Source organism: Scyliorhinus canicula, chromosome 15, assembly GCF_902713615.1.
Source record: "Scyliorhinus canicula chromosome 15, sScyCan1.1, whole genome shotgun sequence".
NCBI classification, from domain to species: domain Eukaryota; kingdom Metazoa; phylum Chordata; class Chondrichthyes; order Carcharhiniformes; family Scyliorhinidae; genus Scyliorhinus; species Scyliorhinus canicula.
In genome coordinates this window covers 13,861,440-13,869,581 of record NC_052160.1, presented here as the reverse complement: position 1 = coordinate 13,869,581, position 8,142 = coordinate 13,861,440, and positions in this window count along the sequence as shown.

The following is an 8,142-nucleotide window of genomic DNA, read 5'->3' as shown; positions in this document are numbered from 1 at the left end:
CTGACTCTTCATCAGAACTGAAGAGAGGGAGAAATGTGTTGGATTATATATTGTATGAAGTAGTCAACATACCCCCAGATGACCATAGGCTGCTTTCCCCTTTGAGGGGGAGAGCTAACTGGTGGTAATTTAACCTGAGGATCATAGAATCCCTTCAGTGCAGAAGAAGGCCATTTGGCCCATCGCATGGCACCGGCCCTCCGAAAGAGCACTCCACCCAAGCCCATATCCCCACCCTCTCCCAATAACCCCTTAACCTAACCTACACATCCCTGAACACTGAGCGGCAATTTATTATGGCCAATCCACTTAACCCGCACATCTTTGGACTGTGGGAGGAAACCGGACCACCCAGAGGAAACCCACGCAGACCCCCTCCAGTTGCTTCCCGTTTTATTTTTCGAAAACCTATTTGCCCTAATGGCTGGTCGCGATCAATAAGTTAAATCATTAATGCTTCCCAAAGTCTAAACATCTCTTTTCTTGCCACAAACCCGTCGATGATTGTTTCCAGCCTGAATCTTCGTCAACAGTTCTCACTGGTGCAAAATTCTTGTTTAAAATTGATCGTTGTTTACTGCCCGAATCCTCATCGCCAGTTTTCTCTTCTATTATATTTATGTTGTTAGCCGCAAAGAGAAAAAAAAGTAGAGGTGCCACATTCTTACGTTCGTGCAAGCACAATGCATGGTTTATTTAGCGAGGTTGCTTCTACAGGGTAAGATGGTGAGCTGAAAGCCCACACAAAACACTCTTAATGCCATGGCAGATCACGTGATGTTCCACCAGCAGACAGCATTACCTGAACACGTAACACTGCCGCCCATCCAAAGTTCAACCACCCGAGCAGAAGGAGCTTCCAAGTACTGAAACAGAATCATTCTATCTTTTCAATAAAATGATTCTGCATGTACAAATTTCATTCGACCATAATCTACCACTAAAGGGATAATCAGTGAAACAAAATCACTATCACAACGCAACACATTTCAAAATGTTCACTCGTTTTATCTGCGTCTGTTATTTTCGTGAATGATTTACATTTTTAGATTTAAATCTAGTTCTTAATGTTTACTCCCCTCCTCCTCTGGAGCCACGTTGAGATACAGTTCTACTGATATCAGCACTGATGTCAATTTAAGATGAAATTGTTATTTTAGAAAACTATTACAGGCAAAATTGCAACGTACTCCTTCAGTTTCATCAAATAGAAACATTCAGATTATAATGGAGCACCTTTCTGCTGCTCATTAATAAGGTTCCATTTTTTAAACATTATTAGTTCCTGAATATGTACATGTTGAGGATAATTTAGATCATGATTCATGGGCTGCCATCAGTAGAATATTTTCCCTATTTTTTTTAAAATTTGAAACACTGTAATGTAGGGACAAGGCCCATCCAGACAGGCTATCTCCAAGCTTGCAAAGAGTAATGGAGAAGGTTTGTTAACTAGGTTTGTAGATTATAATGGATGCGATTGAGCAGTCTCATTACGCCCAACTTGGGGTTGGGATGAGGCTGTTGAATCTTTCAAGACACCTCATGTGAGATAATAATTTTGTAACAAATAGGCTTACATTAACACTGCAATGAAGTTACATTGAACCAGAGGACACCACCTCAGACTAAAAGGACGATCCTTTAAAACTGAGATGAGGAGGAATTTCTTCAGCCAGAGGGTGGTGAATCTGTGGAACTCTTTGCCGCAGAAGGCTGTGGAGGCCAAATCACTGAGTGTCTTTAAGACAGAGTTAGGTAGGTTCTTGATTAATAAGGGGATTAGGGGTTATGGGGAGAAGGCAGGAGAATGGGGATGAGAAAATATCAGCCTTAATTGAATGGTGGAGCAGACTCGATGGGCCGAGTGGCCTAATTCTGCTCCTATGTCTTATGGTTTTACTATGAAAGACCCTAGTCGCCGCATTCTGGCGCCTTTTCAGGTACACGGAGGGAGAATTCAGAATGTCCAAATTACCTAACAATGCATCTTTTGGGACTTGTGGGGAAACCGGAGCACCCGGAGGAAACCCACGCAGACACAGGGAGAACGTGCAGACTCTGCACAGACAGTGACCCAAGCCGGAATCGAACCTGGCACCCTGCCACTGTGAAGCAACAGTGCGAACCACGACACTCGAATCATCTCGCCACATTCAACAGAATTTCGCAAGACGTCATGATCTGGATCTTGCCCTCACTGGGTGTGATCCAGATCAGCATATTTGAATTAGACTATGAGGCTCATTGAAAAATGTGTTCACCAGATTCACTCAGCGCCAGGGACTCAACATCCTCGCTTGGGCAACCTCGCCAGGGCGCCGTTTAGTACTGGTCCACACAAACCTGGACCAGGTATAACAACGGCACCTGGGAGGGGGGGGGGAGCGTCTCCCAGGTCATTCGAGACCCTCGGGAGGTTGGGGAGAGGGCAGGGTGGCAACCAGGCACTCCCTCTGGCACCCAGGCACCTTGGCAATGTCAGGTTGGCAGTGCCAGGGTTTGGGCCTGTGTTTGGACCTTGCCGGGTAGAGAGGATGCAAGGGTGATTCCCAGGGGCCTCCCCAAGGTTGGGGTTAAGAGGGTGGTCAAAAGCTGAAGGGGGGGGGGGGGAGGGGGTGAATGATCTGGGCTCAGCAGCAGGAAATCCCTCTATGTGCGGCCTCGTCGGAGAGAATCACCTGAAGGCCATAAAACACGGCACAGCGTTGTTGAATAGCACGATGTTTCTCGGTGCTACAGCTGCTGAGAAACACTCCGCTAAACGTGCCATTCGCCGACTTTAACATCAGTCTGCTGAATTGCGCCCAATATCATTGCAATTAGCAGAGAACAGAGGGACTTGACAGATGAGTGGGGGAGGAAAGGGGAGAAATGGACTCGCCTTATTTTGAAACAGAACTCATTTAAAGTTCACTTGTTATCGGCCGTTAAATCACGAGTGAAAACAATCTTCAATGTATCACTGCTGTGAAGGGACCTCAGAGTTCCAACAGAGGGAGCATGAAATGCTCATTGTTTCCAATCGCTGACGTGCTACCGCACCTAAAACTATACAGCATCGTTCAGCATTATTTCAACCTGCAAAAAGGTTGACAATTTTATAAAACTGGCCAAATGTATTATATAAAACTGTAGATTCTATAAGCTGTTGCAGCTGAGCTGGCAAGGACGGTGTCTAATACAAGAAGGAAGTTCGGTGTACCCGGCAAGGCTGCGTATGACCTATGACTCGAAAGACTATTATTTTGAGATGCCGGAGAAAGCGGTGACCTTCCTAAAAAAGCATGGACTGCAAGAAACTTCAGAGGGTCGTGAATGCCGCCCAGTCCATCACACAAACCTGCCTCCCATCCATGGACTCCATCTACACCTCCCGCTGCCGGGGGAAAGCGGGCAGCATAATCAAGGATCCCTCCCACCCGGCTTACTCACTTTTCCAACTTCTTCCATCGGGCAGGAGATACAGAAGTCTGAGAACACGCACAAACAGACTCAAAAACAGCTTCTTCCCCACTGTCACCAGAATCCTAAATGACCCTCTTATTTATTGACTGACCTCATTAACACTACACCTGTATACTTCATCCGATGCCAATGCTTATGTGGTTACATTGTATATCTTGTGTTGCCCTATTATGTATTTTCTTGTATTTTCTTGAATTGTGTTTAATTCCCTTTTCTTCCATATACTGAATGATCTGTTGAGCTGCTTGCAGAAAAATACTTTTCACTGTACCTCGGTGCACGTGACAATAAACAAATCCAATCCAATCCAATCCAATGTGAATTGTGCTGTGTGAGGTGTTTGATTGCTTTGGCCGGGGAAAGGTGTTGGGGCATTTTGTAAATATCTGGTGGTATTTCTTTGTTCTTGGGAAGGTTGTTTTTTTCACATGGTGTTTGTTTATGAGGGATATCACGTTATGTAATATTATTGGGAATAGAAAGCTCCCATTGGAAATCTGTTTTCTGTATGGGGAATGGTTTATGTTTAACTGTTTACATTCTTAGATGGGTTGTCCTTTCGGAGGTGGAGATACGGGAGAAGCTCCATTCAGTCCGGAGGAGATACTAAAAGGTATGGGACTGATGCAAACCGGTAAAGCTCCCAGCCCCGATCGGATCCCTACCCAGTTTTATAAGAAGTTTGCGGGCCAGTTGACTCCATTGATGGCGGACATGTTCAATGATTCCTTGTCCCGGGATTTGTTGCCCGTCAGGCTTTCGCAGGCGTCCATCTATCTAATACTGAAGAAGGACAAGGACCCCACGGAATATGGGTCATAACCACCCATATCGCTATTAAACACAGACACCAAACTATTGGCCAAGGAGTTGGCATTACGACCGGAGCCCTGTCTCCTGGAGGTGATTGCGGAAGACCAGACAGGCTTTGTTAAGGGTTGGCAGTTGTCTACACAATATTCAACGGTTATTGAATATTGTTCTCTTCCCCCTCTCCAATACCCAATCCAGAGGTGATTGTATCCTTAGATGCCAACCGAGAAGGCGTTTGATCGGGTGGAGTGGGGGTACCTTTCTGAGAACCTTGGGACGTTTGGTTTAGGGCAAAAGTTCATTTTGTGGGTTTGGTTATTGTCTAGGACCCCACTGCTAGTGTCCAGACTAATGCCTTGAGTTTGGGGTATTTTCCGTTAAACAGGGGTATGAGAGAGGGGTATCCACTGTCTCCGCTCTTGTTTGCATTAGCGACTGAACCTTTGACCATTGCATTGAGGTCTCATCCGGTAAGTGGAAGGTGGTAAGGCAGGGTGGGATGGAGCGGGGTGGGATGGGGGTTCGAACATATAGGGTGTCTTTACCCGCAGATGACCTGCTGCCTTATATCTTGGATCCAATCTCCAGTATGGACAAAATAATGATGCTACTAAGGAATTTTGACTTCTTCTCGGAGTACAAGTTGAATCTGGAGAAGAACAAGTACTTTCAGGTTATTCACCCGGGTGGGGTGGGGGAGCCAATCTGGCCGTGTTACCTTTTCACCTTGCCAGTTCTAGCTTCTATTATTTGGGATCCAGGTGCCCCACGCCTGGCTCCTGCTCCATAAATCGAACTCCGTCAGTCTGGTGAATGAGGTTAAGTCCGACTTGCAAAAGTGGGATAACCTGTCCCTGGCCTTAGCGGGCAGGTCCAGTCTATCAAAATGAATATCCTCCCGAGATTTCTATTTCTTTACAGTGTCTCCCCACTTTTCTCCTTGAATCCTATTTTGTTAGGGTCAATACGTTGGTAGCTTCCTTTATATGGGCATGTAAGACTCCCAAAGATTCATAGGGCATTTATTCAAAAGGGCAGACAGTCAGGGGGTCGAGAGTTTTCCAATTTGCTTTTTTATTATTGGGCAGCCAATATTGAGAATGTTTTGGGGTGGTTCAGTGGTCCGAGTGCCATCTGGGAGCGGGTGAAGGTGAATTTGTGTAGGGGCTCTTGTGTAGGGTGCACTGCCATGGCCTTGCTGACATTGGGCGGGATTCTCCCTTTGGGGGACTAAGTCCCCCACGCCCGCCTAAAAGCGGGCGAGAATCACTACGGACTTTTTCCCCGAAAGTCCGGGGTGATTCCCCATTCTCCAGGGGGCTAGCAGGTCTCCGGCATGCGTCCCGCAGCTCTGGCTGCCGGCGGGGCCCTGCTGGACAGACAACGCAACTAGGCATGTGCACGGCGGAGGCAAGCGGATCCGCACATGTGCGCGGGGCCCACCTCGGCACGGGCGGCGCGACACGGCGGAGCCACACAGCGGGCCCGCGCGGAGGAAGATAGATCGCGATGGCCCACTGATCGGTGGCCTGCCCATCGTCAAGCCCCCCCTCCCCGGTGTCCGATCCTCACGCCCCCCCTCTTTTCTCCCCCCCCCCCCCCCCCCCCCCCCCCCAACACCATAACGCCCACATCAGCTGCGACTCAGAGTTCACACTGGCTGGAACTACATTAGAAACACGTCAGCGGGACTCAGCGGGCACTCAGCCTGTCAAGCGCAGAGAATCACCCTGGGGGGGGGGGGGGGGGGGGGGGGGACTTTTCCAATGGCCCACGGCCAGCGGTGTGTCGATCGCGCAAACGCAAATGGCGGTGATTCTCCGGTCACCGGAGAATCGCGTGCCGGCGCGGGTGCCTATTTTGGCTAATTCTCCGCGCCGAGCGCGATTTCGGCGCAGAAGGTCGGAGAATCAGACAGTGACACAGCGGGGAATTGAGCCTGGGACCCTGGCGCTGTGAAGCCACAGTGCTAGCCACTTGTGCTACCGTGCTGCCCATAAGAGATCTAGGGATTTATTCGTGGAGAGACGGTTTGCAAGTCTGGAGGAGCTGTCTACAAAGTTTCGACTCTCAGTTGAACGGATTTGTTCCGATACCTCCAGATCCATAATTTTGTGTGAAATATCTTTCCGTCATTTCCAATGGCACTATCGATGTCCCTGCTGAGGAGGATTCTATCTTTAGCAGAATCTGGAGGGGGAGTATTTCAGGTATCAATGGGCGGACACTGTCAGCGGATTCAGCCCCATTGGATGGGGATAAGGCGCATTGGGAGGGGGAACTGGGACCTATTTTGGATGAGAAAGTGTGGAGTGAAGCCTTTCACAGGGTAAACTCCACATTCACCAGTGCACGGCTCAACTTTCTCCAACTGTATCTGAACAGGCGCCGGAGTGTAGCGACTAGGGGCTTTTCACAGTAACTTCATTGCAGTGTTAATGTAAGCCTACTTGTGACACTAATAAAGATTATTATGAGATTATTATTAACTAAGGTTAGTATAATGGTTTCTTACCTAATAGAAGAACAGGATGCTCGGGGGGTCAGCTAATAACACCTATGTGTTCTGGTCGTGTCCCCAGCTGGTAAGCTTTTGGATCTCCTTCTTTAACACCATGTTAGCGATTCTGAACATCCATCTGGACCCTTGTCCTCTGGTGGCCATTTTTGGGGCGTCAGACTTGCCGGGGCAGCAGACGGGGGTGAAGGCGGATGTCCTTGCCTTTGCCTCATGTGATGAATGATATCTGTACCTTTACCTTTAATACGATGACCCCTTTAAGACCGGGCTTAGAACCCTGGAGGACTCCGCCTCTGGCTCCGCCCCCAGGAAACTGTATATAAGGTTACGCTTAGTGGGCAGCATGCTGTGAGCACACTTCTCGGCAGCTGTCTGGTTCTCTGGTAATTAAAGCCTTTGAATTACCAATCTTCTCTCCTGTGTCATAATTGAGGGTATCACAATTTAATTACCAGAGTCACTGGGACCTCCACCCCAGCAAAACCTGCCTCCGGATTATTAATGAGGTGTGATGAATGATATCTGTACCGTGGTTGGGTGACCTTATGGAATATCTTTACCTGGAGACGATCAAGTACACCGTTTAGGGGGTTTATATTGTATTGTGTAACGTCTGTCTTTTGGGCTGTCAGTTTGTTATAGTTTTGTTTTAAATTGAAAATCTGTCATTAAAATATTTTTTAAAAAGCAGAGTGAACCGCCAGGAGCTTGTACGTAGCACCAAAGGGTGCGCTTAAAGTACAGACTGCAGCAACGGCGGTTTGAACCAGGCCGCCCCGATCCCGAGGGGGCAACCCCCGAGACAAGTAATTCTCCACTACTGCCCCCAGCCTGGGCAGCCCGCCCCCCCCCCCCCCAGGCAGCCACACTCCCCCAGCAAGCCCGACAGTTTTCAACAGTGTTTCAGTGTTTGATTACACCTCGCGCTCCCCCTCCACATCCATGGCGCTCACTCCAGGTTTGTCAATAGTAATTCAAGCCCGTGGGACTTCCACCTGAGAGGGGCGGAGCATCATGTAAGGGCGGAGCATACTGTGTCCAACTGGCTAATCAGATTTAAATGTATGCAAATACAGGTTTTGCATGACCTGCATATCTTTGGACTGTGGGAGGAAACCGGGGCACCCGAAGGAAACCCACACAGACACTGGGAGAACGTGTAGACTCCACACAGATAGTCACCCAAGGCCAGGACCGAACCCGGGTCCCTGGTGCTGTGAGGCAGCAGTGCTAACCACTGTGCAATCGTGCTGCCCAGATGGAAGCTCAGGGTTTATTTGTAAAATATGGCTAATGCCCAATAGCATTTGTTGCGTGCTTACAAACTGCACACAGTTTTA